Here is a 24,004-nt window from a genome sequence, read left to right as displayed (position 1 = left end):
TTCGCCGACAGATAGTGCTTAGCTCTGCCTTTTGTCGTTGCAGAGTTTTAATTCCTAAAGTTGTGGTATTCTTTTTGAATCACCCTGTATTTTACAGTGTTTGAAAAAAAAAATTGTGAGTGTTTGGCACGATCTTGATACTCTTCAGCATACGACCACGCCGCTGCTTTAATAGTTCGGTGGCATTCACCGTAAACGGTATTCACTTTTTCTTTAAATGTGTACTTTGTTACTGTCTCAGCATATATAACTGCTACAACAGCAGAACACAGACTGACAGGCTTCAAGCGCACAGGTAAACACGAGAACCATACTTGAGTTCCATGTTTTCTTACGTTTGGTGTAATAGGCAGACGTTTGTGGAACCTCTTCGCCTGACTGTGGAACAGTGGTTTGCAGTTCTGTTATCTTGATGCTATCCGATCGTCCCACAGACCCTGTTTGTTGCATCATTGAAGTTGTATTAGAAGATTCTTTCAAATGTCACAGGAAAACTATATAGTTTGATTAAAAAAAACAATGATGATGATGTAATTCGGCGGCTATAAACGACGAAAATTACTTACGAAGGTCAGGAAATTTGCCATACTGCCCGTTATAACTTGGCGGAAACTGGACCTCGATATATTTATTCGTTCTGGGTATATCTGTAATGGCCTGTCTTAGCTGCCGCACCCTGTGTATAGCGTATACTACTTCAGCTCCGTATTCCACGCTAATTCACGCTGAACATGTTGTTGTGCCAGGTCCTCTGACAGAATGTCACTTCAAAATATTTCCCACAAAGGTTCGAAAAGCGTCACTCACATTCGCTGTCAACAGAACGACATGACACCAATGTCTCATGTCACAGGTTATTAGCGAAAAAATGTCGACATTATTTTGACGAGCTGTGTTTGTTACTTGTCCGTATATAGCACTTTAACCTGTTTAATTTTGTTTGTGTCTATCGGTAGAATCTATTGTCTGTTAGTCGAATTCAGCTAACATGTACCAAGGCTTCGACTTCCCATTGGTTTATAATTCCTTCAAAACGTTGTGTTCTACCAATAATTATGCCCACTTTACCGAATACGAACAGCTGTTCTCCAATAAAAAGATTTTTACGATCATTTTCGGTTGTATAGCTCTTTCTCTCTCTCGAAAAGATAATGAAATAATTTTCCTCTAGGCGGAGTAGAAGCTGTATTGGCTTTTGTAACAAGTTGAAACTGTGAGCCCGACCACGATTCGAACGAGTATAGCTAGCTTTTGTGGTCAGTGTTCTCCCTATAGGACACTCGAGAGTAGCTCGCGGACTGGTGAACAGCTTGCAGCTGTTCCTCTCAGTTCCTTCTTAGCCACCTTTCTTTCTAATACTTTGTAATCCCACTCCTCCACATGTACTTCTGTTCCGCGGTGAATATTACTTTTATTTCACTCGAAAACGATTTTAGTATTTGAATTTGTGAGATTTGTAACTTATTGGGTAAACGACAGCCTGCATACCCAAATATACAGGGTCAATTCCCAGACGTTTCTTGCCTTTACTTGCGATGATGGCTCTGAATGGAAAATAAATTTTTGGTGCTTATTATGTGTTAAACGATAGCATTTCCAGCGCATGTTTGGTCAGTTATGTTGATGTACACGGTGCATAAAGACAAGGGATTATCATCTCTAAGTACGATATCACTTGAGTTTACACAACAAGTAACGGTTTCATGATTCCTCTCCTTTTATAGAATTTTCCACCGTCCTGAGTGTCTGTTTCAGATTTTATTTCGTTATTAAAAATTATTCTTTTCTGTCTTTTCAAAATTAGATAAAGAACTTGGCCGATGACATTGCACCCGGTCTGTTCAGGATGGATACACTGATTCTGCTGGGAAGGGTGCCGTATGTCTTCTGAGGCACGTTGGTCCACAACTGTTGTAACTGGTCCTTAGTATCCCTCACATGGCACTAAGACGAAGCTGACTTCCGAGATGGTCCCATAAATGTTCAATCGGAAACAGATTTGGTGATCTGACTGTCCACGAGAGTATCTCAACATCACGTAGAGACTTCATAGAGCCATGCCATGTGCGGACCAGCATTGTCCTGTTGAAAAATGGCACCACGATACATAAAATGTATGAAGGCGGCACTATATACTGCCAGATACGCAAGGTATCCCAGCAGGAATGGTCAATATTGGATATGACAGAAATATTCATTCAAAGCAAAAATGTCTACTAAACATGGGCTCTTAAGTGCATACCTTTAGAGCTATGACTACTCCTTCATCTTCGATACTGTGAAACATATCTCTTCTACTACATGCCCTTTGCTTTCCATATTTCGGGAGGAGGCAGTATGGACCAAAATAAGAAAAAAAAGAAAAATGTAAACATGGGCTCTAAAATGCATACTCTAAGAGCTTTGAGTACTTGTAGTAGAAGAGATCTGTTACGCAGTAGCGAAGATGAACAAGTTCTCACAGCTCTTAAGATATACATTTTAGAGCTCATGTTTACTGGACATCTTTTCCCTTGGTTTGGTCCTTACGACCACATCTCAAAGCATTCACAGTACCAAAGATGAAGAAGTGCTCATAGCTCTTAAGGTGTGCGTTATAGAGAACGTGTTTACTAATGTTTTTTTTTTTCTTCGAATGATCGTTCCTGCCATACCCCTGATTACTGACCATTCACCTTAATTAACGTGTGAACCTTGGATAATTAATTTCCGAAAATGCCCGCTTTTGTCGAGTGAAACGTGTCAACAAAGGAAAGAAATGCGAGTTGTAGCTGTTCAACGATTTTATTTTTAGTGTTTGTTATTGTAATAGTTCTAGAACCAATTATATGACACATGTAGTACTCAAATATTTGGACGAATTTTTCTTTAACTCCTGCATTTCGCTGAAGTGATATTTGTCGGAAGTCATGGTAACGCGATGTGAAAAGCGCTGATGTAAACAAATTATTATTATTACATACAGCCGCCTAGATGGCTGCGTGCGTTAACACGCCGCTTCCAGGATTTGGGGAGGCGCACCGTCCACGGAATGAATCCTCCCGTCGGATTAGCGAAGACGGTGGGTGTGACGGCCTGACTCGATGTGATTTTCAGGCGGTTTCCCACATCCCATTAGGTGAGTACGAGGCTGGTACCCATATCTTGCTTCAGTTACACTTTTCGCAAACACTTGGAAAAGTTTCTCAAGCAATCAAAAGGGCGGATGGGGGTAGACGATTTTAATTTCGGAGATAAATGGGTAGCGGCAGCAACGGCATCCGGCCAGCCTCTACCACAAACACTGACGAATCCAGAATAACATACCGACCACGTGAAGAGCCCAGGAACAAGAGGAAGATTATTATTATTAAATTTTTTTCTGCATATTTTATTGCAAGTAAACGATTTATCATTACTACCCTTATATATGTTCTTTATTTTGATTAAGTCATCAGCAGAGTATCTGTCGTCACCCGGGTATGTATTTATTTTTTTATTAGTCCATCCACCTCCTTCCCTCCTTTCTCTGTCTCCTTCGCACCTGTCTCTGTCTGTCTCCTCTTGCCCCTCTCTCTGCCTATCTGAAACTCCTTCCTCACTCTACCCCTCTGTTCCTACCCCTTCTGTCCATCTTCTCGTACCCCTTACATTTCCATTTCACCCCCTATATGCTCCTACCCACTCTCTCCTTCTCCCTCATTCTCTCTGCTCATCTCCGCCTTACCCTCTCTGCCTGTCCCTTTCTTTGTCCATTTCCTTCGCTCTGTCTCTGACCACTCTCCTCTCTCCCCCTCTCTCAGTACATCTCCTCCACCCCACTCTCTGTGTCCATCTCCTCTTCTCTTTCTCTGTCCTTTTCTCTCACCCCTTCCTATGTCCATGTCCTCCTCTCCCTTCTCCTTCCATGATATCAGCCTTACTCTAATAGGAGGTGCTGGATCTTATCCCTACAGTATTTCTTTCCTGATAATAAGTAATATGTGTAGCAAGTTCGGCTGAATTCGATCCAGGAGCTTTGGGGGAGTTCTTTTTATCCGTGGCTTAGTCCACATACTAACATGTCACATATGTTCTACATATATTTAATATACTTCACTCCTACCTATGCACAAATTTCACCTGTATCTCTAGCGAATTTCGACCGCAGTTTCGTTTTCACGCAGTTCAGTGTTCATTAGGTCATATCTCCTGAACTATAATGCAATGATATAATTTCGCAGGCACATTCAGTGGTTTATGCGAATACTGTCTGCAAAGTGTGTTAATAGTAAAGAATTAATAAATTAAAATGTCGTGTCTGATGAGGCCTTTTCACTGCATTAACAGCGAAAATGCAATAAGCGATAAACTTCTTTCCTTTAATGATTTTTAGCGGTTGTCAGCGAGTAAAATTTTCGTGAAGGTCTGAAACTGTGTGTCAAGTTTGTTGCAAGTCGCTAAATGCTCTTATTCGCACATAATGGATAAATAAAGTCTGGCTATTCGCACTTCGTGGGCTACACTACATTTTCACCCCTACTCCCATCTCTTTGAATGGGCAGGTGGTTTTTACCCCCACAGCGATTCTTTCCAAGCAGCAGGTGATGCATAGCAAGTTTGGTTGAAATCAGTCCAATGGTTTAGGTGGAACAGAGTACATACGTTCATAGATACGTCTGGGCATCCATTTCTATAATATGTATGGATTATTGTTAAAACCATAAGCACGTTTGATAAAGGCAAGTTTTATTTGGAGGATTAACACCTGATACCCTCTCTATATCCGAACCTCGACCTGCGCCTATAGGTCAGGCGGAGCTATGAAGTCGGAGCTATGAAGTCGTATGCGTGTTTAGCGCCGTGCAGGTGAGCGGCACAATCAGGACTGCATACGACCGAGGCACACAGGGCCAACACCTGGCATCATGGTGTGGGGAGCGATCTCCTACACTGGCCGTACACCACTGGTGATCGTCGAGGGGACACTGAATAGTGCACGGTACATCCAAACCGTCATCGAACCCATCGTTCTACCATTCCTAGACCGGCAAGGGAACTTGCTGTTCCAACAGGACAATGCACGTCCGCATGTATCCCGTGCCACCCAACGTGCTCTAGAAGGTGTAAGTCAACTACCCTGGCCAGCAAGATCTCCGGATCTGTCCCCCATTGAGCATGTTTGGGACTGGATGAAGCGTCGTCTCACGCGGTCTGCACGTCCAGCACGAACGCTGGTCCAACTGAGGCGCCAGGTGGAAATGGCATGGCAAGCCGTTCCACAGGACTACATCCAGCATCTCTACGATCGTCTCCATGGGAGAAAGCAGCCTGCATTGCTGCGAAAGGTGGATATACACTGTACTAGTGCCGACATTGTGCATGCTCTGTTGCCTGTGTCTATGTGCCTGTGGTTCTGTCAGTGTGATCATGTGATGTATCTGACCCCAGGAATGTGTCAATAAAGTTTCCCCTTCCTGGGACAATGAATTCACGGTGTTCTTATTTCAATTTCCAGGAGTGTATACAAGCTCTGCCCCCGGATGCAGCGTGGCACTACCTTTCTGCAGCCCTTGTGCTCGTGGGGAGCGATGAGGCTGAGCTTCCACTGGCACGAGTTTCTCACCCGTGCGTCCCCCACCTCTACCCTTACAGGCACGTTGGCGTTTCCACACGCCGAAGTTGGAAACCCTACTTAAGGGGCTCCGGAAAGGCTCAAAATCATGAAAAGTTCAATTTTTACTTTTTTGCGTTTTCTGAATCTGCAGACTATTACCTTTTAATAGATATATAATTTATTCAATTTCGAAGACTACAACTATTTTTAAATTTTTTTTTTGAAATGTGTTCAACATGGGCGTGACCCACTGTGGCGCTGTTAAACTGCTGTCAAATGGTGTTATTATTAACGTCCGTGTTCATCAGGTACATTTTAGTGATGTGAGATAAAGTATGTGTTGTGGCTAACCTATTTTCAGAGACTTAGCAGCATCTGAACTGTTGAAAAAGTGTATTCACGGAAAAACTCAAAACCCCAATGAAAGTGTAAATAGTGTTATATGGTCGAGAATCCCCAAGACTGTATTTGTTGGAATAGAAACACTTCACTTTGGTGTGTATGATGCTGTTGCGACTTTCAATGATGGCAACATTGTAAGGTGCAAGGTATTTAGAAATATGGGAATGAAGATAGGTTCTAACATGGTACGAGCGATGCTTGCTTTAGACAAGGAACGCCTTCGGGCTGCAGACAGGGCTGTAAAAAGTCTAGAAATACAAGCAAGGGTAAACAGGAGGAGGAACAAGAGGAAGCTGGAGGAGGAGTTTGCAGAGGATGAAGATAATCCATCCTATGGACCTGGAATGCACTAAAAAGTTAATCCAATCTTTGTCGCTCGATTCCCAAAACTTTTATTTACTCATACTAATTAAATGTTTTCTAAGGATCTTCCAAACATATTTGTTTCAAACTTTCAGTAAATGTTACACAGTACCTTCTGCATAATTTAACACAGCCTTTTTCCAAAAAACTGTATATTTTTGAATATATAAATAAAAAATTGCAAAAAAATGTTGTGAATTTTCATTACAATTGAAAAAAAATCATCTTTAATAACTGAACTAAAATTTTGTAAAATCCCTGTGTTAAGTTGTAGCCCATATTCCAATAAATAATCTGTAAAAAGTTCAACTTCCTACCTCAAATACTTTGTGAGGGAAGATGTAATTTATAAGCGTTATTTTAACATTGCAAGTATAGGGCGTTCCGGAGCCCCTTAAGGGGGGTAGGACGTCAAACTGGCCGACTTCGAGAAGGAGATGCACCACAGGACATTTTCATTTGCACTGTCTATGCTTTTACAAATAAATTCATAAAACTTTGTCAGCATGACCAGGAAGGATTCAGGATTCACACTCACAGCAGTGGAAGTTCAAAAACACGAAAAAATAATATCTTTTAAATGTGAAATTTCATGATTTTTTTCACTTACTGTTGGCTGCATTTGTTGCTATAGATACACTTTTCTTCATAAGTAAGAGAGATTCTTCGATGAATTTTGCACAGGTTACAAACCATACTTACAGGTGTTTGAAACTCTAGAATTTATTTAATCTATGGAAAAATGAATAGGCTGTTACGTTTTAAACTTCGTGTTTAGAGAAAACTCGAATTTTATAGTTAATTATCTCAATTTTTACCACAGTTTTTAACAGATTTGGGAAATTCTAGAGTTTCATACACCTGTAAGTATGGTTTGTATGTTGTGCAAAATTCATCGATGAATCTCTCTTACTTATGAAGAAAAGTGTACCTACAGCAGCAAATGCAGCTAATACCAAGTGAAAAAAATGATGAAATTTCACATGTAAAAAAAATTTGTTTTGTTATGTTTGTGAGCTTCCTCTGCTATGAGTGTGAATCCTGAATCCTCATGCCAACAAAGTTTTATGAATTTATTTGTAAAAGTATAGACAGTGTAAATTAAAAAGTCCTGTGGTGCCTCTCCTGCTCCAAGTCGGCCCGTTTCACGTCCTACCCCCCCCCCCCCCCCCCCTTAAACGACTTTCAGATGGCGGCAAGTGAAATTATTCATAAGGGAGTTGCGCAGCTTTTAGCTGAGGAGCTAACAGAAATGGAAGTCTCATAGGGATCGTTGGAGAACATCAAATACGTTAATGAGGGAGTGATCTGTCAAGGATGACGTTTCGTTGAGAATGATCTCTTTGAGCCGTATTTCTGGCTGTGTACGAAGTTTTAATACATGTATGCGAGATGCCGTGCCAGTTCACATTAAATTAGAAACAGCGCTGCAATATCTCACAACTGGAGTCACTGCAGTATACCGGTATGTATTGCATTCTGATCGGCACTATTTCTAAATTTTTATGTTATCTACAATACACTCAAGATACATAGGAAGTTAAGGTTCTGTCTCAACAGTTCAGCTATGATTTTATTTTTAAGGTTACTCAAAATTCTGATGGATTGTAGGTGCGGTAATTATACACTTCTTTTTCAGGTACGGTACTTACTTTTGTAACCAAATTTTTTACTACTGTGCAGAAAAGTCATTATTCAATGATAGCGCCAATGCAAACACTGTTATATTTAGATGGAATTTTAAAGAGGGGTCGAGAGTAATTTTAGAACTCTAAAGCCAACAGTAAATTTCTGTTTCACTGTAATATTTACACTCAATAACTAAAGCACAAAATTAGGATCATGGAATTGAAATAAAAAATACCTATAAAATATTGACCGTTCCGCAGTAATATGAACCTCAGCAAGTTCATAATCTCAGTTTCAATACTTGTTAATCAATTTCGTCACTTCAAACTATCGTGTGTTCATTAAAAGTAAGTCATAATAAGATGCTGCTGCTGAATGCTAGAATGATATTCCATTCGTACTGTTTCAGAACAATTTGCCACTTCAGAAAGTATTTATTTACTTAGTTGAAGACAAAGCCCATTACTTTGGCATGACGCTATTTTCCACGTACGTAAACATCTGTAAATAGATGTATGTACGTAACGTACATGTGTGTTGTCGAAAGAATCGGAGCAGAACGATAGCAGATCCACCTATCCGTAGTTGCTGAAGCTCGCACGCGATGGTGGTGGAAGTGACATCGTGCAAGAAAGTTGAACGCATTCTAACTTTCGTAATTTGCGCCTAAGTTGGCATGACAGTGGGCTACTTGGATGTTTCCACGTGTCTGCTGGCTTAGCGAGAGGGACTGTGGATTAAAACACAAGAACTGTGACAATAACATACTGTTACGTCGCTGTTTACTAAAATGTAGTCGAGTATTCTTTACACGCGTAGTTATGAATAATGAAAACTTCGTACTTTATACAGTTTTTATTATTATTTCAACATTGTACGCTCGGCTCATTAATGGGTATAAAAGTAATTAGCTAATGTATTTAGTTTCATTTTCGTAAAATCTCCTCTATCTTCTCACTGAAGTTGTCTTTTGCTGTCTCCTGTCCAAGTTTTATTGGATCTAATGTTTGGTTTTTCCACGATCTAATTGCCAATTAGAAGTCTGATGTTAGTTCTCTTCGATATTATATCCGAAGGCATCTTTATTGCCTGAAGGTTTCTTTCAGCCTTAAGAAGCATTAGTTTTTAATGGTTATGAGAAGAAAGGTCAGAAATTTCTCTTGTGAACTTAGAATGTAAAACTGTTGGATATTTTCTCACAATATGTACACAATTCTTGCGAAGTCCTTTTAATCGAGATTGTTAGGCTGGGCCTAAAATTATGACAGACTATTCCTTTTTCGCATTTCTGTAACTTTAACTAGCCATACGTTCTCCATAACCAAGGTTTCTGACGCATACACAGCTTGCTTATTATTATCGCTTGATTACTATTACTTCACCTGTAGCAGGTGATTCTATAGCCTTTTTGTCTTTTGTAATCACTATTATTATCCTGTTTATTTTCTCATGAATCTGAGTAAAAGCGACTAGACGCCTCGTATTACGTAAAAGATAGAAGGCTACATACTTGTGTGAATATGTTTTAGTACGTAGGAAAATTAGAAATAAAACGTTTAATTGTTTCTGAGTTTTTCGCTGTCTTCTGTTTCCAAATCTGTTTTAAGGAAACGAGTCGTTTAAATAACATGAGCAATTCATGCCTTATATTTTTTCATCCTATATTTATACTAGCTTAAATAACGTGTCATTAATCGACCTAGTTATCACTACGTTTCAAATCAATTCTAATATTTTCATCCTAAAATTCAATCACTGGACGTTTTACATTATGTGCATTTTACTTCGTACATTGCAGCGTAGTAAATGTAGCTAGTACTTCAAAATTACCTTTTCTTTTTTAATCAGAATTAGTGGATTTATTTACAAAAAAGATCCTAACAAAATGTAAATTTCTGTTAAATTGCTCGCAGTCATCTGGAGATCACTTTTGTTTGTATTTGAGTGTATCCCGTCTAACAATTGACGAACAGTCTGCGGACGTTTAGATACAACTGAGAACTTCGCCGAATCATTTACCTTGCCTTGATAAAAAAGGAAGACACTCTGCTTTAAGCCCATGAAATGCGTAATTAGAATGCACCATGCGTCTTTCTTTTCTGGTTTTCTTTCTGCCTCACTTGAACCCTTGCATTAAGTACTTCCAGTTAAGCTTCTGTGTGTTGGTGCGCATCAGTTACTGTGGGCGGTGTGTAAGAGGAGAAGCAAGAATGCATCGCGGTACTTTGTGTATGAAAACAAAAATAAGAGGTCAGTGACGTAGTGGCAGTCGTGTACAACGACCAAACTGGAGGAAGGATGCTGCGCCTTACGCCGCGCAACGGACTGCGAACTACCGTAGCTGCTGATGGGACACGAGGTGAAGTCCTGCACCGCCTCTTAAGGCCGCTTTCGACCGCGGCTGCAACTATCGACCTCGGCGGGCAGTCGCCGGGCGCAGCCGGATCGTCGGCGCCTCGCTCGCAGGCTCAGCTCGAGTATCGACCGTGGGCGGGCGGCCAGCGCGCGGTATCGACTGCAGCGCCGGGACGCGGGACGCAGTTGGCCGTGTGTCGCCTAATTGGGAGCGGGCTGTCTCGGGCCGTGCGTCTGCAGTGCGCCACGCAATACGCTGTCTGTTCTGTCCCGTTACTGCCTCCGTGCGGTCTGCTATTTCTTCTTAAAGGATCTCGCGTAGTCCTTTTTCTTTCGTGACTTATGGAGACAAGGACCTACTGCCGCTATTTTATCACAAGGCAGCTTGCACAGCGCTGCCTCAAGCGTAAAAGTCCTCAGAAAGACGCTAGACCTTATCTTCTGTGGGCTTCAGTTCCATGGGTTGCTTTCTCTGTGGAGAAAAACGTAATGTCCCGTCGACATCGAGGTCATTAGAGACGGAGAACAAGCTCGGATTGTGTCAAGGTTCAAATGGTTCAAATGGCTCTGAGCACTATGGGACTTAACATCTATGGTCATCAGTCCCCTAGAACTTAGAACTACTTAAACCTAACTAACCTAAGGACAGCACACAACACCCAGTCATCACGAGGCTGAGAAAATCTCTGACCCCGCCGGGAATCGAACCCGGGAACCCGGACGTGGGAAGCGAGAACGCTACCGCACGACCACGAGCTGCGGACTTGTGTTAAGGATGGGGAAGGAAACGTACCGGCATTTACCTGGAGCGATAAAGGGAAATCACAGAAAACCTACATCTGGATGGTCGGACGCGGGATTGAGCCATCGTCCTCCCGAATGCCACTCCAGCGTGCTAACCACTGCGTCACCGCGCTCAGACTTCTCTATGGGATGCGCTGTTAGTGATATCTCAGGAGCAATATCGATTCCGCGCGTTGTTCTCAGAGCACACAGTGATTGCCGTAGCCATATGGATTACGGTACACGACACAGTTTTTAGATCCGAATTAAAATTAATCAAAATCGTCGGGTAAAATGTTCTTTATGTCGTGATCTTCGCCCCAAAAACTGGTCTGTTGCATCTCTCCACGCTAGTCTATCTTGAGCAAGCCTCTCCATCTCTGCATAACTACTGTGACCTTCATCCGTTTGAAACGGCTTACTGTAATCAAGCTTTGGTCACTCTCTACAACCCCCCCCCCTCACCGCCCCCCCCCCCCCCCTCAAACCACTTCCTTTCATTACCAAACGGACGAACTCTTGAGGACTCAGGATGAGTCGCCCTTCTTTTAACGAATTTTTCCACAAACTTCTTTTTATCCCAGTTCGATTATGTAACTCGTCAGTAGTAACACGATGTCTATCTGATCTCCAGCTTGTCTGAATTGTTTATCGTCCACGTTTTGCTTCGTACAACCCTACAGTCCACATAAATAGTTTCAGAAAATGACTTCGTAGTATTTAAATTTATTTTCGATGTTAACAAATACATCTTTCTCAGAAAAGTTTTTCTTGCTATTACCCAGTCTGCATTTTGTCTCCTTTTATTTTGCTACCCTCATAGCTAAACTCATTTAATTAGATTCGCTTGATGAATGCTGAAAAGAAGGTTCAAAGAAAACTTAAAGAATTCCAAAAATACTTTTGTGTTAGAACTTGGTTAATGAGCCGTGTGTTCCTTCCCATCATTTAGTGTAAAATCTGAGGAAAAGAAACTAGCGCGGGCTTGAACGTTTGTGCTTTGTTGTAGTGAATCCTCAATGAAGATCTCTCCAAACGACGGATTATCTTCTTTTCAGCTTGTGAGTTACATTCCTACAAAACGATGCGCACTGGAATTAGTATGCTACAAGCGTTGCTCGCTGCTGGATTTGTTCACTGGTAAAGTAACCCATGCAGCCAAGGGCGGAACACATACTATCATCCCATACTTTAACCCCACTACTCAACAGCTCTGTAACTGTGTCTATGGGCAGAGAACTACTGGACGCAGGAGAGGGGCTGCCTGATGTCACTCTAAAAGTAAATTCGCATGACGTAGCTGCTTTCGGCGTTGAAATAAGTCAACCGCTGCACTTGAAAATTTGCACCGGACATGGGCTCGAACCCGGATGCTCCATTTCTCTAGAACGTTTGCCTTAATGGTCTCGGCCACCCATACACGCTGCCCGTCCCACCCAAATTCTGAAGTGCTGCTCACCACTGATGTGACCCCGCTCATTTTCCCCGTGGCTCGCAGGCTCAGTGTATTCCCGCAAGGGGACGAACGATGGTATGCTTCCGCATTGAAAGAGTCATATGCACGCCGAGGCGTATCTATACAATTACGTGTGTAGTGTCTGTCCGAAAAAACAGAAATCACAGATATAATTGTAAGATGTCACTCAGTCGCACAAAACTCCACCTCTGTGCCTCTGTGCAATGGAATGGACTGTCCCCCCCGGCCCTGCACCCCAACCAGTTTACACTTTCCTCCACCAACGTCACCATAAATGCCAAAGGAACATGTTCTGGAAGCTACTTAAAATCTTACCGTTTATCAAAGATTTCAATTTGTGTAACTACTTGGATTTCTGTAAATCAGAGTCTGCCGAGAACAGAAATAACTAGGGAAAACAATAATGTGATTGGGGCTAAATGTGGGTATGTCGTTATCACTGGAAAACTTCCACAGGCAAACTAGTGATATCATTACCCTAACAATCGTAATCCCGTGACAAATTTGAGGCAGGCTGGATATATGCTCAGGTGCTCAGATGGTTAAATGTCGGTTATAGGCGCTTCAGTCTGGAACCGCGCGACCGCTACGGTCGCATTTTCGAATCCTGCATCGGGCATAGATGTGTGTGATGTCCTTAGGTTAGTTAGGTTCAAGTAGTTCTAAGTTCTAGGGGACTGATGACCTCAGATGTTAAGTCCCATAGTGCTCAGAGCCATTTGAACCAATTGAGCCATTTGGTTAAATGTCACGCATCCCATTATAGTATTCATACATTGTAACAGTAATTTCCGATCTCGCGTTTTGGTAAACGCAGTGCAGAGCGAAGTAAATGTTCGCCTTCGTAGCTGAATGGTTAGCGTAACTGACCATCATGCGGAGGACCCGCGTTCGATTACCGATACTGTCAGGGATTTTCCTTGGAAGAAAGACGCGTGGGATGCACTCAGCGTTGTGATGTCACTGCAGGAACTGCCTGACCGAGTAGTAGCGCCTCCAGATCACTAAAACACAAAGCGGACGGCAGAGCGGTGTACTGATTCCACATCTATCCAAACTGCATCTAATGTCTCCATTTTCTGGGTATGACACGGCGGTCGGTAGGTACCGGTGAGATCCTCACGACCTGAGGACCGAGTTTACGTTTTTGCAGCCAAAGATCGTGATGTGCAACGACAACCGCTATGTTCTTCACTCCAATAATAGTTCGTTCTTAATGCAACCAGCAAAAGGCATCGAGTACCACCAGCAGAAGATAATATGAACTGAAACATATCCGAGAAAACAGTCATGTTTGTGTAAGCCACTACTCCTCACGGAAAGTGAGGGGAGAGCTTGAGAAAATGGAGTAGTATTGTATTATTATTACTGTTATTAATAAACATTTTTGTCCTTAGACCCTAACCTAACCTATTTAACTAGAATATTACATGATTATTCAATTTCCCCTTTTTTATGATTTCTTTTTCTTTTTCTCTTCGCAAAAGCTCTTCATTCATTGACTGTGTTCTTGTTTCCTTTGTTCTGTCTATATTTTCCCCAGTCTCTTCCTTTCTTTTACACTACTGGCCATTAAAATTGCACCACGAAGATGACGTGCTACAGACGCGAAATTTAACCGACAGGAAGAAGATGCTGTGATATGCAAATGATAAGCTTTTGAGAGCATTCACACAAGGTTGGCGCCGGTGGCGACACCTATAACGTCCTGACATGAGGAAAGTTTCCAACTGATTTCTCATACACAAACACCAGTTGACCGGCGTTGCCTGGTGAAACGTTGTTGTGATGCCTCGAGTAAGGAGGAGAAATGAGTACCATCACGTTTCCGACTTTGATAAAAGTCGGATTGTATCCTATCGCGATTGCGGTTTATCGTATCGCGACATTGCTGCTCGCGTCGGTCGAGATCCAATCACTGTTAGCAGAATATGGAATCGGTGGGTTCAGGAGGGTAATACGGAACGCCGTGCTGGATCCCAACGGCCTCGTATCACTAGCAGTCGAGATGACAGGCATCTTATCCGCATGGCTGTAACGGATTGTGCAGCCACGTCTCGATCCCTGAGTCAACAGATGGGGACGTTTACAAGACAACAATCACCTCCACGAACAGTTCGACGACGTTTGCAGCAGCATGGACTATCAGCTCGGAGACCATGGCCGTGGTTACTACCCTCGACGCTGCACCACAGACAAGAGCGCCTGCGATGGTGTACCCAACGACGAACCTGGGTGCACGAATGGCAAAACGTCGTTTTTTCGGATGAATCCAGGTTCTGTTTACAGCATCATGATGCTCGCATCCGTGTTTGGCGACATCGCGGTGAACGCACATTGGGAGCGTGATTTCGTCATCACCATACTGGCGCATCACCCGGCGTGATGGTATGGGGTGCCACTGGTTACACGTCTCGGTCACCTCTTGTTCGCATTGACGGCACTTTGAACAGTGGACGTTACATTTCAGATGTGTTACGACCCGTGGCTCTACCCTTCATTCGATCCCTGCGAAATCTTACATTTCAGCAGGATAATGCACGACCGCATGTTGCTAGTCCTGCACTGGTCTTTCTGGATAAAGAAAATGTTCGACTACTGCCCTGGCCAGCACACTCTCCAGATCTATCACCGATTGAAAACGTCTGGTCAATGGTGCCCGAGCAACTGGCTCGTCACAATACGCCAGTCACTACTCTTGATGAACTGTGGTATCGTGTTGAAGCTGAATGGGCAGCTGTACCTGTACACACCATCCAAACTCTATTTGACTCAATGCCCAGGCGTGTCAAGGCCGTTATTACGGCCAGAGGTGGTTGTTGTGGGTACTGATTTCTAAGGATCTATGCACCCAAATTGCGTGAAAATGTAATCACATGTCAGTTCTAGTATAATATATTTGTCTAATGAAAACCCGTTTATGATCTGCATTTCTTCTTGGTATAGCAATTTTAATGGCCAGTAGTGTACATCAAATTTCGTGTTCATAATTTTGTTTCTGAATTCGTCTCATCTATCATTTCTTTATTGGTTCCTGCTTGTTTTATGTCTTGTTCTATTTCATGAAACCAATTGATTTTTTTGATTGAGCTGTTGACTATACCAAAAATCCTCTTTGTGAGTCTGGTGTTCTTCATTCTGTGTATGTGCCCAAAGAAAGTTAATCGGCGTTTTCTTCTTATATCTGTGATTCTGTCTGTTCGTATAGTTCTTTGGTTGGCCTCTTCATCCATATACCATCTCTATATACTGCTTCAAAAATGTTTCGAATGATTTTACGTTCTATCTTTTCTGTCTCTGATACACCGTTTGTGGTCGTTTCTGGTGCATAGAGGGCTTCTGGTAGTACAACTGTATTGTAGTGCCTGAGTTTCGCCTGTCTTGAAATGCTTCTCTTATTGTAGTTCGTCCATGTAAGTTTGTACGATTTCTGAAGTTTTTATGTTCGTTCTGTATTGGATGCCTTGTTTGATCCTCCTATTTGTATGTATTCTTCAAGATATTTGAATTTTTCCACTCTGTTAAGCAATTCGTATTTTGCGTGCATGACTTCTGTATTGTTGCTCTTTCTTTCCATATATTGTGTTTTCTCGTATGATATCTGTAACCCCGTTTTAGCATGTAAATATTCCAGTGCTTCTTGCGCTTCTTCTCAGTTGTTGCTGAGTATTGCCAACTCATCTGCAAATACTAGGCATTTTATGATTGTCTTGTTTGCTCGTGTTCTCCCTAACTGAATTCCTTTCACTTTTTCTTCCCACTGCTTGATAATTTTGTCCAGGACTACGTTGAATAGAAGTGGGGAGAGACCATCTCCTTGTCTGACCCCTGTCACCCCTGTGGTGCACTTGCCTAATATCGTGTATGGCCCCCGCGAGCAAGCAAAACTACAGCAGCACGACGGGGCACGGACTCGACTAATGTCTGGAGTAGTGCTGGAGGGAACTGACACCATGAATCCTGCAGGGCTATTCACAAATCTGTAAGAGTACTAGGGGGTTGAGATTCTTCTGAACAGCACGTTGAAAAGTATCTCAGATATGCTCAATAATGTTCACGTATGCGGAGTTTGGTGGCCAGCAGAAGTGTTTAAACTCAGAGGAGTGTTCCTGGAGCCACTCTGTAGCAATTCGGGACGTGTATAGTGTCGCATTGTCCTGCTGTAATTGCTCAAGTCCATCGAAATGCACAATGGGCACGAATGGATGCAGGTGATCAGACAGAATGCGTACGTACATGTCATCTGTCACAGTCGTAGCTAGACGTATCAGTGGTCCAATATCACTCCAACTGCACACGCCCCACACCATTACAGAGCCTACCAGCTTGAACAGTTCGCTGCTGACATGCAGGGTCTATGGATTCATGAGATTGTCTCCATACCCCGACAAGCCCATCCACTCGATACAATTTGAAATGAGACACGTCCGACCAGCCAACATGTTTCCAGTCATCAACAGTCCAGTGTCGAATTTGACGGGCCCAGGTGAGGTGTAAAGCTTTGTGTCGTGCAGTCATCAAGGGTACACAAGTGGGCCGTCGGCTCCGAAAGCCCATATCGATGATGTTTCGTTGAATGGTTCGCAGGCTGACACTTGTTGATGCGCCAGCATTGAAATCTGCGGCGATTTGCGGAAGGGTTGCACTTCTGTCACGTTGAACGATTCTCTTCAGTCGCCGTTGGTCGCGTTCTTGGAGGATCTTTTCCGGCCGTATTGATGTCGGAGATTTGATGTTTTACCGAGTTCCAGATATTCACGTACACTCGTGAAACGGTCGTACGGGAAAATCCCCACTTCATCGCTACCTCGGAGACGCTGTGTCCCGTCGCTCGTGCGCCGACCTTAACATCACGTTCAAAGTCACTTAAATAATCATAACCTGCCATTGTGGCAGCAGTGACCGGTCTAACAACTGAGCCTGACATTTGTTGTCTTACACAGGCGTTGCCGACCGCAGCGCGGTGTTCTGCCTGTTTACATATCTCTGTATTTGAATACGCACGCCTATACCAGTTTCTTTGGCGTTTCAGTGTATAAATGGCCGTTGCTGTTAGAAAATATATAAATGATCTAGTGGACATTGTCGGGAGCTCCATGAGGCTGTTTGCAAATGATGCCGTTATCTGTAAGAAGGTCGCAACGTCAGGAGACTGCAGCGATCTGCAGGAAGATCTGCTGAGTATCGATGATGGATCGGTCATTGATGCTTAACAGAAACAGATATAACACACTGCGTATACGTACCAGGAGAAATCCAATACCGTACAATTAATATATTGGTGACAAATTGCTGGAAACAGTAGATACCGTAAAATATCTAGAAGTGCCCATTTCGAGATGCCTAAAATGAAATGACATTTGGAGCTGCCTTAAATAAATGACCACATTAAATAAACAGTTGGAAAAGCAGATGCCAGACAGATTCGTAGGTAGACTCTCAGGGAAGTGTAATTCATCCACGAAAGAAGCGGCTTACTTGGACCGATTCTTGAGTACCGATAATCAGTCTGGGACACATAGCAGGTTCGTTTAATAGAGGAGATAGGAAGATTCAACGAAGAACGGCGCGTTTCGTTGCGGGATCGTTTAGTCGGCCTGAGAGCTTTGAGATCTGCAACAAAATCCAGCAGCAGATGCTAGAGGGAGGCGTTGTGCATCATAGACACGTTTACTGCTGAAATTCCGGCGAGTGCGTTACGCGAAGAGTCGAACAACGTATTAATTCCTCTCTCATACGTCTCGCTAAATGACCACAACGACATAATTCGAGAAACTAGAGCTAATACAGAGGTTTACCGACAACCATTCTTATCACGCAGTATTCACGAAAGGAACAGGGGAGAGTGAGGCGAAATCAAAAAGGGGAACAAGAAGTTCCATCTGCCAAACGCCGTCAGATGGCTTGCGGAGTACTGACGTACATGTAGGTGTCAAACCGTTTCGTAATAGGCTTATGTGGCCGTTCGCAGCTTCAATGAACAGATTCCGGGCAGGGGATCGAGTCGTCGTCGTCTTGTTGCACAGATAAACATTATTGTAAGTAAATACACCACTCTGTTGAAAGCAGACTACAGTAGTCCCAAAAAATTGGTACTACAGGGTGGACCCAAACATTTCGGACGTTCTTCAGGGTTGTTTTGATGTAAGGGCTCCGTGATCTCCGCATTTCGTTTGATTTCTTACCTCCCTTTGTCTCGGGGTGTGGACTGCACAGAAAATACTTGTAGAACAGTGTAAACGTCTTCGGTGTGCGTTGGATGTCTTATTTGGAAACAAATTTGTTTACTCCAGTCACGGTACTTGCTGTTGACAAGAGAAACACCTGAAGCTCACCTCTGATGTGTGTGGAGTACTGCTCGACTTTGTCTCGGTTGGTTTTTCTTTCAGTGATACTTCTACTGAAACAGTGTGGATAGGTTTAGTAATGAAGTGTTAGGCAATATACGCTTCGTTATAGGTTCAATTTGTGCAATGGAAGAGGCCTGAACGACGCCATGTTAAGTGGTTCCCGCAGCAACAATAACCACTTCACAATGGCACCACCGAGAATGGAATATACTGCATGTGCGAGATATGACAGAAAACCTAATCAGAAAAAGAACCCGTTACGCGTGATTGGTGATAATTAAATCGCCAGTGCCGGGCGTATTGCACGAGCTCTGAACGCAAATCAAACAACTGTTCTGAGAATCTTAAATGAGCAACAGTTATATCCGTATCCATAACTGGTGGAATCATTACAACTGGCAGCTTTGTCGTGCCCAGTGGTGTTCACAAATTGATTCCTACAGGAATGTCGACGAAAAAGCAGAAGAAGCAAAACCACAGTTCTCTCCTCGGACAGGCTAATCGGCACCGCCCGTCCGCCGTGTCATCCTTAGACAATGGCGTTATTTGGTTGGGATATGAGGGGTAGGGGGGAGGGGGCGTGGATTCACCGCACTGCTCTCCCGGCCATTTGTCCTTTTCAGACCTTGAAGGCACTGCTTCTCATTCAAGTAATCATCAGCTGGCATCAAGAGGCTGAGTACACCCTGTTGCATTCCTCCCATCAAGGAAAAATTTCTGGCACTGCCGGGAATTGAACACACATCCTCAGCGTGGTGTTCAGCTACTTTACCCACTCAATGACGGAGGCGGGCAGCAATGTGCAAAAAAATCACAGTTTTCCTCTTTTTGTTTTGTTTACAGACGAGGCCATGTTTGAAAGAGCGGCTACGTTCAAGATTAGTAATAACGCTGTATGTGTGAGTAAACCCAACACACCCTGGTGTGCCTATCCTAGCAACACAATTTCTCTCTGAAGGTACAGAGTAATATTGATAATTCCAGAATGAGATTTTCACTCTGCAGCGGAGTGTGCGCTGATATGAAACTTCCTGGCAGATTAAAACTGTGTGCCCGACCGAGACTCGAACTCGGGACCTTTGCCTTTCGCGGGCAAGTGCTCTACCAACTGAGCTACCGAAGCACGACTCACGCCCGGTCTCACAGCTTTACTTCTGCCAGTATCTCGTCTCCTACCTTCCAAACTTTACAGAAGCTCTTCTGCGAACCTTGCAGAACTAGCACTCCTGAAAGAAAGGATATTGCGGAGACATGGCTTAGCCACAGCCTGGGGGATGTTTCCAGAATGAGATTTTCACTCTGCAGCGGAGTGTGCGCTGATATGAAACTTCCTGGCAGATTAAAACTGTGTGCCCGACCGAGACTCGAACTCGGGACCTTTGCCTTTCGCGGGCAAGTGCTCTACCAACTGAGCTGCAGAGTGAAAATCTCATTCTGGAAACATCCCCCAGGCTGTGGCTAAGCCATGTCTCCGCGTCCGAGTCCGCAGCTCGTGGTCGTGCGGTAGCGTTCTCGCTTCCCGCGCCCGGGTTCCCGGGTTCGATTCCCAGCGGGGTCAGGGATTTTCTCTGCCTCGTGATGACTGGGTGTTGTGTGATGTCCTTAGGTTAGTTAGGTTTAAGTAGTTGTAAGTTCTAGGGGACTGATGACCATAGATGTTAAGTCCCATAGAGCTCAGAGCCATTTGAACCATTTTTTTGGAGTCGTCCGCAAAAGGTTTGTTCAACATGTCGTCCCACGGTTCCGCTGAGCATTCATTGTCTTATATGGTATCAACATACAAGGGGCAGACACACTAAACACTAGATATTACCAACCACGATGATGAACGGTTTGGACAACAACGGATTGGTCACTCTGGTACTCTTCCATGGCGAACTTGGTAATCAGACATGACACCAATCGACTTCTTGTAGTGCGGCCATTTTCGCAGCGAAGTTTACGAAACTCCGCCCGATATTTACCTTGAGTTGGTTTCTAGGATTATCGACAAACTCCTGGCATTCTTGAGCGTGTAAGACTGTCGATTGTGCGTCGCTATAAACTCTGTCGCGATCGCAATGATAGACATTTTGGACGATATTATAAGAGAGCAGTCTGTATTGTTTACGTACTGTACTGTACACTGAAAGGACAGATTGAATATTCCCTGTTTCTCTCGTGCTTTTGTCCTGCATCTCTGCAGTATTATTCACGAATCTGGCACGGCATAGGCGGATGGCGGATGCCCACGACCCTTCACGCCTCTCCCCCCCCCCCCCCCACCCCGCCTCTCTCAGACAGAATGTGTGTACCACATCTATCTGCGTGTAGTGTTATTCATGCGAAAGTGTGCGAAATTTTTTCTAAATGTGCTAATGAGGCGGGATTTGGGTATCAGCCCGATATTCAGCCAGTAGGATGTGGGAAACCACCTAAAACCACATTCAGGCTTGCCAGGACACCAACCCTCGTCGTTAATCCGCCAGCTGGATTCGACCCGGGCCCGTCTCACCTCCTCGCGCCGAACCGCCGCTTCAACACTCGCGGCTATACGGGTGGGTAACGACCAGATAATCAGCACTGGCTGCCGAAGACTTCCGGTATAAGAAGACACCCTCATTCTGCCAATGGCTTTGCCAAAGGCGGCAGGGGAGCGGACAGTGGTTCAGGGCACTCTCTTGTTCTAGGGGCGGGAAACTGCCCCGAAAGGTGGAAGAATCAGCAATGATCAACAGCATGAGGATACAGAAGGCAATGGAAACCACTGCGTTAAAGAAACGTACCGTGTATCCACAGGACATGTGGCCTGTAATTGAGAAAGTGTCGATCCCTCTATTGCCTAAAGAGTCCGGAAAAGTTCCCATTCGGATCTCCGGGAGGGGATTACGAAGAGGGACGTGACATTGAGAAAAAGATTGAATAATCAAAGAAAGGAGTCGGGGCGTGGAATGTCGGAAGTTTGATTGTGGTGCGGAAGCTAGAAAATCTGAAAAGGGAAATACAAAGGCTCGGTCTAGATATGGTAGTGGTCAGTGTACTGAAATAGAAAGAAGACAAGGATTTCTGGTTAGGTGTCTATAGGGTAATATCAACAGCAGCAGAAAACCGTATTACGGGAGTAGGATTCGTTATGAATAGGAAGGTAGGGCGAAGAGTGTGTGAGCAGTTCAGTGATAGGGTTGTTCTTATCAGAGTCGACAGCAAACCAACACCGACAACGATAATTCAGGTATACATGCCGACGACGCAAGCTGAAGAGATAGGGAAAGCATATGAGGATATTGAAAGGCTAATACAGTACGTAAAGAGAGATGAAAATCTAGCAGTCGTAGGGGACTGTAGTCATGGAGGCCTGGAATGCAGTTGTAGGTTAAGGAGTAGAAGAAACAGTTATAGAAGAATATAGGCTTGAGACAAGCAAAGAATGAGAGAGGAGAAAGATTAATTGAGTTCTGTAATAAATTTCAGCTAGTAATAGCGAATACTCTGTTCAAGAATCACAAGAGGAGGAGGTAAACTTGGAAAAGGCTGGGTGATACGGGAATATTTCAGTCAGATTACATCATGGTTAGACAGAGTTCCGAAATCAGATACTGCATTGTAAGGCGTACCCAGGAGACCGCTGCGTAGTAGTGATGAAGAGTAGATTGAAGTTTACGAGATTAGTCAGGGAGGACCAATAACAAAGAAGGGGGATACGGAAGTACTGAGGGATGACGAGACGTGCTTGAAGGCTATAGATACGGCAATAACAAATAGCTCAGTAGGTAGTACAGTTGAAGAGGAATGGACATATCTGAAAAGGGCAGTCACAGAAGCTGGAAAGGAAAACAAAGAGGATAACTGCAAGGAAATCATGGGTAACAGAGGAAATACTTCAGCTTATCGATGAAAGAAGGAAATACAATAATGTTCAGGGAAATTCAGAAATACAAGTTGTTGAGGAATGAAATAAACAGCAATTGAAGGGAAGCTAAGACGAAATGGCTGCATGAAAAATGTGAAGAAATGAGAAACAAATGATTGTCGGAACGACTGACTCAGCACACAGGAAAGTCAAAACAACCTTCGGTAACATCAAAAGCAATGGTGTCAACATTACGAGTGCAACGGGGATTCCACTGTTAAATATAGAGGAGAGAGCGGATAGGTGGAAAGAGTACATTGAAGCCTCTATGAGGAGGAAGATTTGTCTGATGTGATAGAAGAAGAAACAGGAGTCGAGTTAGAGGAAATGGGAGATCTAGTATTAGAATCAGAATTTAAAAGAGCTTTGGAGGACTTAAGATCAAATAAGGCAGAAGGTATACATAACATTCCATTAAAATCTTTAAGTTTATAGGGGCAAGCGGCAACAAAAGGACTATTCACACTGGTGTGTAAAGTGTATGAGTCTGGTGACATATCGTCTGACTTTCGGAAAAATATCATCCACATAATTCCGAAGACTGCAAGATCTGATAAGAGCGAGAATTATCGCACAGTCATCTTAACATTTCATACACCCAAGTTGCTGACAAGAATTATATACAGAAGAACGGAAAAAGGCACTGAGCATATGCTAGAGGACGATCAGTTTGGCTTTAGAAAAGGTAAGGACACGAGAGCGGCAATTCTGACGTGGCGGTTGATAATGGAAGCAAGACTAAAGAAAAATCAAGACACATTCATAGGATCTATCGACCAGGAAAAAGTTTCGACAATGTAAAGTGGTACAAAATGTTCGAAATTCTGAGAAAAATAGGGGTAAACTGTAGGGAGGGACAGGTAATGTACAATATGTACAACAGCCAAGAGGGAATAATAGGAGTGGACGACCTAGAACGAAGCGCTCGGATTATAAAGACAGGGATGTAGTGTTTCGCCCGTATTACTCACTTTGTGCATCGAAGAAGCAGAGATGGATATATAAGAACGGTTCAGAACGGAATTAAAATTCAAGCTGAAAGGATATCAGTGATACGATTCGCTGATGACATTGTTATCCTGAGTCAAAGTGTAGAAGAGTTACATGATTTGCTGAATGGAATGAACCATCTTATGAGTACAGAATATGGATTGAGAGTAAATCGAAGAAAGACGAAGGTA

This window comes from Schistocerca cancellata, chromosome 1 (assembly GCF_023864275.1).
Source record: "Schistocerca cancellata isolate TAMUIC-IGC-003103 chromosome 1, iqSchCanc2.1, whole genome shotgun sequence".
Taxonomy (NCBI): Eukaryota; Metazoa; Arthropoda; class Insecta; order Orthoptera; family Acrididae; genus Schistocerca; species Schistocerca cancellata.
Note: the sequence above shows the minus strand (reverse complement) of the source record.